We start from the raw sequence: 10034 nt of genomic DNA on the forward strand, positions 1-10034 counted from the left end.
GCCGGCCGAGCCGCGGCTCCGGGGGGAAGTTGCGGGCCGAGGCTCGGCGGCCAGCGCTCCGGGGCTCGGGGCCTCCGCTCCGCGCGGGCGCCGCGACAGCAGCGGGGGGACGGCCCGCGGCCCGGCGCGCGGCCCCCCGCCCCCGCCGCCATCCCGCCTCCCCGCCTCCCCGCCTCCCCGGGCCGCCCCCACCTCTCGGGAGGCGGCGCGCTCCGGGCGCCTCCGCGCGGGGAGGGTGACGGCCTCGGGGCGCGGCGGTGCCGGGGACGGCGGCGACCTTCCTGCCTCCTCCCCGGGCTCCCGTCCTGCGTCCTCCCCCCGCGGCGCGCCCTGGGTGGGAGGGACGCCGCGGCGAGGGCACCTGGCCGGAGCGCGGCCGCGCAGTACCTGGGGCGGCTACTCCGTGACGCTTCAGCGCCGCTTCTCGCCTTGGATTCCCGCAACCACCTGCTTCCGGGGAGACGATCCCGTGGATGCGATGACCTAAAATCAAGGGCCTTAAGTCCAGGGGGCCAGTGCCCGAGTCCCCGGGTCTTTTTCGCTGAAACGGGGTGCCCGACCGTTAGGAGTTTTGCAAAGCCAGCCCCATCAAAATAGCATCCAGCGGGAGAGGGATGGAATTTAGGTTAGGGGGCTCTGTGCTAAAACCCGCCACCTCGTCCCCCACCCTCAGCCCCACGCACGCCTTCCTGCTTCTGTAAACAGGAGGGCTTCAACTCTGCCAGGCCCTTAGCGTGAGAACCGGCAACCCCTATTGCAAACAACCCACTGAACACCAGAGGCCCGTGTACTTGTAAAAAAAAAAAAATGCACGTGCCCGATATTGAAAAATTAACATATTTAGTAATTGCTGTGTTACCTTTTGTGTATGAAGCTGATGTGCTCCTGATTCCAAGGAGGAGGGAGGGAGCTTCATGTTGCGCTGTTGTCCGGGCACGGTCTTTTTGCGGGGACCCTACTACAGGGCTCGCATAGACACTGGTGTATTTAAGATGCTACTAAGAGGGTAAGTGGAGATGCGCACACGCAGTTTGTGATTCTGAACCTGCTAGAGCAACAGTACGTTGGGGTAGGGAAGGGAACCTTTGCTTGGGCATCTTTAGCACCACGTCCAGGATAATCAAATTGACCTTCCCTTTTTCTCCCTTTTGCATTTAAAAGGGGAACAGAAAATCAGGAGTCTGATTTTACATGTTCTTCTTGAGCTGGATGCCAACCCACTGAAGTGCCACTGCTCATTTTTATTTCTATTCAATGGAGCTACAATTGCAATACGTCCTTGAGTGTGAGATATGTCCTGGATACTGTCATGTTCCTTGCCATCTTCTAACAGTGCCGTGGGGGACAAGGCACACCTAAATTAGTATAGTGACTTACACACAGTGGAGGCCTAATAAATATCTGTCAAGTGAATGGGGTCCCAACAAAATGTGATTTTAAAAAAGTGCCCTGTTTTAAAATCTGTGGGAAAGCATGAGGGAAATCAGTTATAGGTGACGTGGTCAGGGAAGGCATCCTGGAGGGGGCGACCTCTGCAGGATTTTAACAGGGAGAACCCGCCAAGGAATGGAAGAAACTCTGTTTACTATATTTTTGAGATATGGCAGAGGCAGAGGCTCTTAACATTTTGTGGCTCATAGAAAAATCCGAAAGAAGCGTTGGAGCTCTCCCACATAAAAAACAAATGTAAAAAGATTTGCATACATTTTCCGGGATTTCACAGACTGGCTAAAGCGTATCTATGAATCCCTAGAGGTCTGTGGACTTGAGTTACCATTTCATTGTTTGGAGGCAGGGAGAAAAATAAAGTGATTATTCTATTCGAGGCCATCATAAGAGGCATTTCCATGGCCACCAACGGCCTTTGGGTTGAGGAAATAGAAAAGTGAGCTATAAAATAAATTTACACACTAGAGAAGCAGGGCACTCCCTCCCTTGAAGCTTGGGCATAGCACTTGTGTTCTTTTGGTACCTGAGAATTTCACTTTCATCTCTCAGCAAAAAGATAAACTAAAATATGACTGTCAAACACTGGCAGTTACAGATGTGGGGTGGGGGTGGGGCGGGTGTTGTATTATGATCTCCTTATTTGTGATGTTGGACAATTTTCATGAAAAAAATCTTTAATTTTGTCTCTCCAGTTGACATAACTAGTTCTATGACATTTCTTAATTTGGCATGTTAAGACAGAAATTTTGTATTAAAAGTTTTTTTTTTAAAGAAATAATACAAGTATGCCAGTGATGCCCCATGTAAGATTCCAGGAGTCTCACTTTATTCACATTTTCACTTTCCATGGTCTTAGTTACCCGGCCATCAAATGCAATCTGGAAGCAGGTGCTCCTCCTTCTGACCCATCAGAACATCAGAGGTCACCTGATACTGCTTTGCGGTGATGGGGCCATTTTATCATCTCACATCATCATACAAAGGGTGAGTACAGGACAATAAAATATCTTGAGAGATGGACACCACTTTCACATAACTTCCATTACAGTATATTGTTATAATTGTTCCATTTTATTAGTGTTGTTATTCTCTTTGAATAACAGAGATCCCTTTGTGGCATCCACTGAGGGTCTTCGAAGTTATCCCCTGTTGACAAGGGAGACAACGGTATTATTAATAAGTAGAGTCTATATAGAAACAATAGGTCTTGGGATCTCTGGGTGGCTCAGCAGTTTAGTGCCTGCCTTCAGCCCAGGGCGTGATCCTGGAGTCCCAGAATCGAGTTCCGCATCAGACTCCCTGCCTGAGGCCTGCTTCTCCCTCTGCTTGTGTCTCTCCCTCTCTCTCTCTCTCTCTCTCTCTCTCTCTCTCTCTCTCTGTCTCATGAATAAATAAATAAAATCTTTAAAAAAAAGAAACAATAGGTCCTCTCTCTTACAGTTAATTATGAAGTGTGCTGGTGATGGTCTCAACAGAAGTTAAATCACTGTGGAACATTTAAGAAGTATTCTGTTTCTTTCTAAATTTACACTTCATTTTATATTTCCCTTATATATATATTTATATATCATATTTCACTTATATTAGTGAATATATTATATGTACTAATTGTAAATATATAAAATGTGTCATATTGAAAATATAACATGAATATATATAATATTGTATGTGTTATATATTATTTTTTTTAATTTTTATTTATTTATGATAGTCACACACACACACAGAGAGAGAGAGAGGCAGAGACACAGGCAGAGGGAGAAGCAGGCTCCATGCACCGGGAGCCCGACGTGGGATTCCATCCAGGGTCTCCAGGATCACGCCCTGGGCCAAAGGCAGGCGCTAAACCGCTGCGCCACCTAGGGATCCCTGTGTTATATATTATTATATAATGTTATTATATATGATTATTATTATGTAGCTTAGTCAACTCAGTTCCTTTATTAATTAACTCTGGGTCTGGCATGTGCCTCTTGAGCAGATGGCAGGCCAAGGTTCTCTGAGTATCTGCCCTGAGCCCTTTGGAGAAAGGCAGTGACAGTGGTTCCTCACACTGAGGTACCATACTTACCATCACAGGACTCACCGAACAAAGGATTTGTGCCCATCAAAAGGAGCTATCTGTGGCCTATAAGGCAGTGACTGGAAGCATGCTGTCAGATAGATATATCCTGTGTAGAGCATGAGACCTGATGAGTTTGTTTCCTAAGTGTCTTAGAGGCAAGGCCTGGGTTTAAACCCAGACAGTGAGAGCCCTAGAGCCTGTGTTATTTTTTTTTTAAGATTTTATTTATTTATTCATGAAAGACAGAGAGAGGCAGAGACATAAGAAGAGGGAGAAGTAGGCTTCCTGCAGGGAGCCTAATGTGGGACTGGATCCCCCAACCAGGATCATGCCCTGAGCCAAAGGCAGACACTCAACCACTGAGCCACCCAGGTACCCTTCTAGAGCCTGTGTTCTTAACCACTCTTGTTCACTGCCCCAAGAGAGGCAAAGACAGAGTTAAACTGAGCCAAGCACATGACTGAGTTACACTGGAGGGTCAGTGAATGCCTTGACAACTGAGGAACTCACCCTACTGTACTACCCAGGGCTGGGTTTCCATGTTAACCTTCCAGGACCTTCTGAGTTGCTTATGGCTGTGGAGACCACTGCTTGTTCTTCCTTACTTTCTCATGGAGCTTCATAAGTAAATAATATCAGTGTAGATAACTTAAATAAGCATAACTGTGTGATAGCATACTGGTCACCTATTAACACCGCCATCATGACAGGAGGGAGAGCTTTAAGTATTCTGTTCATGGCTCTTTTTTTTTTTTTTTTTAGGCTCTTCTTTCCTCCTACTAAAAACAGAAGATTCCTTCTTGAGATGTTATTTGAAATCAAATTTCTGCAAATCAAATCACATTTTTTAACTGAATTTTTTCTTTTAGTGAAGTAAATCTTTTTCCACAAAAAATAGCATTTGTTTTCTGTGAACCATTTTGAAAATTATATCTAGAGTTTAGCTGTTATTATTTTTCACCATTTGTTTAATGGAAATATGGGAGGAAATATAATCAATAAATACTAAAATCAAATTATTTCATGTTACCTCTGCTTGAGATCCAATACCAGCTCTCCACTGCTTTCTAAATACCACGAATCCGGTAGCCTACGGCACAGTGCCCCTCACAGCCTGGCCCCAGCCTCTCTGGAGATTTCTCCAGCTTATACAGCCCTCCATTCCACACCTCTAGTTTCTTGAGTTATTACATTTATGTACAAATTCACATAAGCTATTTTCCTAGAGCTTGTAACTACTTATTTATTTGGTTCTCATTGCCTGTCACAGTTCTTGGCATTTAGTTAGAGTTTAATGCATATATTTGAATTAATTAATTTTCATATATTGCCATAAGCCTCAAGCTATGCTGCATGATACTTATGTAACTATTTTATTCCTTTCAACTCTGGCTGTCTACTACATAAAAAAACCCTGGTCTGAGTACTGGCTATTAACCACTTGGGTGCTTATCTATTATTACTATAATAGACACTTAAAAAAAAACATAGCTGTGTTCTTTCCTTCATTTGTCTTCCTTTCAAAGTCTTTCCATATTTTTTAGTGATTTTAACTGGTTTAGCATGATAATATCTTGGTGCATAAGAAAATGGGACTTCTCAACAAGTGGAATTGTAAACTAAGGTGAGATTAGCTACAGATTATAGGAAGAAATTGTGAGGTGCTCCCAAAATGATCATTGTAGGAGACTGGAGATAAAACAGTCTGACAACAGGGATAGAAAAGGCTCAAGCTTTGTGACCTCATTGGTTTTAAAGGATTCCCCATAATAAAGCAGTCAGACTGGCCTAGGGATCAAGGAGCTCATAGCTGTTGATACTATAAATCAGCACATTCTAGGAACAGAAGCACTAACCACATACAGTCCTTGGCATTCGGGGTGAGCATGGGCTGGGCTTTCATGTGCCCTTCACCTAAGTCCTAAACCGTTCATTTCTCCAGCCACTCTGGTGCCAACAGAGTCTGGAGCTACTGCCTTTATCCAAAGAACTGGTCTTCTCCAGACCTATGAAGCCTTCAAGACCGCCTTGGGGTAAATAGTGAATTTCCCACCATGGAGGATTTCTTATTTTATAGGGTTTTATGGGCATTCTGTCTTGTGAACTACATAAAAAATAACCCTGCCAAAAACTGCAATACTTCTCAAGTACCTCTCCTTGGTTGTCTGCTTTTCTCTCTCCATAATCTTTCCCTGGACAGCTTCAGTCACCTTTATAGCTGCGAGCAGAGTTTCTGTGTAGATGAATAAAAAAATCTATGCCTCTAAGCTGGTCTCATATACCTCCAGATCCACATTGCTAGCATCCTCCTCAAAATCTTTTAGCTTTTACCTGGAATTAATTTCTCTGTCCTGAGAATTTAGCAGTCTTTATCTATATCTTATTTGTGACACTTATCACTAATTTTTAAAAAGATTTTACTTATTTATTCATGAGAGACACAGAAAGAGGCAGAAACACAGGCAGAGGGAGAAGCAGGCTCCATGCAGGGAGCCCGATGTGGGACTCGATCCCGGGTCTCCAGGATCACGCCCTGGGCTGCAGACGGCGCTAAACCACTGAGCCACCCAGGGATCCCCATCACTAATTTTTTAAAAAGATATTTGTTCATGTATTTATTCAACAGGTATTCATTGAACATTTATTATATACCAACTACTGTGCTAGGAAAACAGTGGTGAGCAAAATGAATAAAATACCTACCCTCGTGGAACTTCTGGTCTAATGGGATGACTGCCATTAATCAAATAATTAGAAATATCACAAAGAAAATGTATAGTTTCCAATGGAAACAAATACCTGGAAGGAAGATTACAGAATGTCATCAAAACTCGTGGTCCCATCTCTCGCTAAAGGGAACGCTGGAGTAGGATCATCCTGTGCCCTCAGAGGCTAGCCCAGAGCCGTGACTATGGAGATGTTTAATACGTTTTTGTTGAAGGAACATATACGTCTATTTCTGATGTATAAGCGCGTGACGCTTTCTCCATTGGATAAAATACCCAGCAGGTGCTTCCTCAGATTCTGATCTCGAGACACTGCCACTTAGGCTATTTATTTTTGATCCAGATCCAAGGGTCATGTATCTTCAAGTGTACCCTGTTTCTCTGCTGGCATGACAACATGTAAATTCTTGTGCTTCTAGCAGTGTTATCAAGAACATTCTTTACTGTTCTCACACTCACTAATAGTATGCTGTTCTTACCAGCACAAGCCCATTATCCTTCTTCCTTATAGTTCATAATGTTTGCTGAGGCTGTAAAACAACAGTGTGTCTTTCGCGTCAGGGGGCAACTGTGTCATCCTTCACTATCCTTTGTGTCATTTGCCTACTTCCTCTCCATCTCTGCAGTGACTGGGGTATTACTTCTGCATCCTTCTTATTTATGCCTGTTGCTCTTTCATGAGCTTCTATATGTGCTCTTGTAATATTTGGAGTCAGCTTTTAGCTGGAACAGCGAGTGACATGTCTCCTGGTCTCTCTCTCTCTCTCTCTCTCTCTCTCTCTCTCTCTCTCTTTTTCACTGTGCTGTTACATAATTCTTTTGCAAGAAGCATTCTCAGACACAGACTCTCAGGTATGATTTTTCTTTTGTATGTGTTGTTTGTTTTTGGCTTGAAGAGGACAGGGAATGGGAAGGATGACCTTTTTTGCCATGGTAGGGAAAGAAAGCCTGTAAAAAATAAATTCCAACAACAGAGAATGTGTTATATTTAAAAATGGAGTATCTGGCATGTAGAGAAAATACAGAGACATAATTTTGAAGGCAATTTAATGACCTGGAAATATAATATTAGGTGAAAAAGCATACTGATCACTATTTTGTGAATATTGCATATTTACATATACATATGGGGAAAATACTGGGCATGTTTATGGAAGTGTTAATAGTGGTTTCCTCTGGGTGATGGAGTTTTCATTTTTATACTCTTCTATACATTTTTTTAAAGATTTTATTTATTTATTTATTTATTTATTTATTTATTTATTTGACAGAGAGAGAGAGAAAGCACAAGCAGGGGGGAGCCCAAGGCAGGGCTTGATCCCAGGACCCTGGTATCACCACCAGAGCCCAAGGCAGATGCTTAATCAACTGAGCCACCCAGGCACCCACCCCTCTTCTATACATTTTTTTTGAAGAGAAAGTGATTATATGTAGCTTCAAAGTAAAACATACTCCTATTTGTAGCCACAACTCTGTCCTCGTGGATTTTATTGTTTCCCTGCTGTTACCAATCAAGTGTGTGAGAAGCAATATCAAAATGTGGAAAGCCGTCTTGTTCCTTTTCTTTAATATTATTTTAAATTCTCAAGTGCAGTAACACAAACAAGCCTAATTGTTTTAAATATGAAGTTCACAATTACCACAGCATTCACTTACAAAAAGCTACTCATGAGGGCATCAGAGACACAGCCATGTGTACGCCATCTTGTACTGTAGCTCGATTACTTGTCCTGCTACACACTGTTTGTCAGGTAAGGTGAAATGTCAGCTCCCTTGCTAAGTATCTTGATTGCATCTACCTATTGGTAATGGTAATCTTGAGCTTATATGAGAGTCACTTCTAGGAAAAATGGAGTAGATTCTCTGTGTGTATGTGCACTTTGTGTGTGTATGTGTGTGTGTTCCTGGGGATTTGATTGGGGAAAACGAAAGGTGACTTTTGATGTGGTTGTTTTTATTTTTCTTTGATGATATTTTTGGAACCTTTGGGGGTACAACTTCTGAAAAAATTAGAATAAATTAGCATTTAAGATTAGGTACTGATGTATCTTACCAAAAGTTAACTTACTGTAAAATAGCTTCAGAAAACTATGCAATAATAAAATTTCGTTAGAAAACTATTTGCAATTGTCAAAGTACAATTATCATCTCCTGAGAACAAGTGTGACAATAATACTACTCTACCACAATCCTAGTAAAAACCAGAGTTCTTTGACCCTGATCTGAAAGAAGATCTCTGAATCTTAAATTACTTACCTGAAGAGTGAGAGTTAACAAATCAGGAGAAAATGACTTTCTAAGAGGAAGATTTCAGGTGAAATGGCCCAGAGGTTAAGTCACTGCCAACCGGCAGATGGGGAAAGTCCTATGCCCATATGTTTTCTATTATTGCAGGAGAAAATGCACCGTTCATTTTCAACAGTGGCTCTTTCATTCCTCAAGGCAGAAGCTTTTCCACCCTAACTATTCTGGCCACATACATGCAAATATAATGTGGTATAGGTAAACTTCCCTCATGAGCTCAATTCTTTCTTATCAGAAATCAAATTAGTATAACCTGAAGAGAACAATGTAAAAGAAATTTCAAGCACAATTTTCTATATCCAAATGGAATATATGTTAAAAGAATTTTCTTAAAAAAAAAAAAAGAATTTTCTTCATGTAAGAGTTAACTTGATTGAAGAAATGTTCCTCCAAAAGAGAAAGCCATCTTGCATGGAAATAAAAATGAACTTTTTTTTTCAAAAATTCAATTTATACCTAAATTCATAAATTATAATATATGTATAAATTCAGTGTATTAAAGCTCCAGCTTTGAAGAAAATCTGAAATGGCTTGACGTTCTAGAATTCTATACCTTTGATTGTCACGTTCAATTCTTAGTGAAAATTTACATTAGAATTTATTTGGAATTATTCCAGCACATATTGATTCAGGATCCAGGTGCATGGTAGAGAAAGAATGGGGAAAACAAGGATTTGAATTGGTATTTTAGCTATTTACTATTGAGCTATTACTAAAAGAGAAAAAGTTCTCAAAGCAAACAAAACTATTTGCTTCTTAGGAGATTAATTTTTAATGTTGCTGGCCAATTATTCTAACACAAGAGTAAAGCAAAGAGTTTCCTTGGGGAAGTCTTCTGGTCGTTATGAGAAAATAGCATAAATGAATCACATCGTGTTAATAAAGCAATTATGTGTGCATGCAAAGTTTAAAAGATGTAAGGGATTTTTGAGATAATAGCCTGTGAAAGTAAGAAATGTTTAAAAATATCTGAAAATTTAGAATTATATGAAAAACAAAACAAAATCCATAATTGCACCAGTTAAAGACATCATTATTAACATTTGGTGCATTTCCTTCCTGTCTGTCTCTGTCCATCTAATATTTTTAAAATCAAGAGTAGGATGGTATATTTATTTTTGCTTTTAATTTTATCTTTGTGCAACATATGCATTCTGTTAAGTAATCTCCAAAAACATTGTTTTTTATCATCATAATATTTCACTTTTAAAATAGAAATCATAAAAAAATAAAATAAATAAATAGAAATCATGAACCAGGTGGTGGACAAAATATAATGATGCATTAACTCATGCAATCCACAGGAGAGCCCGAGGCAGCATTATTCTTATTATGGTTACCGTCCTTCTTTTGTTTGTTTACAAATGAGGAAACTGAGGTAAGGGAGGGTGAGTAACTCACTCAAAGCCAATACCTGATGAGCTGCGCCTTGAAACAACTCGGTTCTAACTCTAACGCCGGTACTCTTAATGAATAGGATACACCACCTC

This window comes from Nyctereutes procyonoides, unplaced genomic scaffold (assembly GCF_905146905.1).
Source record: "Nyctereutes procyonoides isolate TBG_1078 unplaced genomic scaffold, NYPRO_anot_genome, whole genome shotgun sequence".
NCBI classification, from domain to species: Eukaryota; Metazoa; Chordata; class Mammalia; order Carnivora; family Canidae; genus Nyctereutes; species Nyctereutes procyonoides.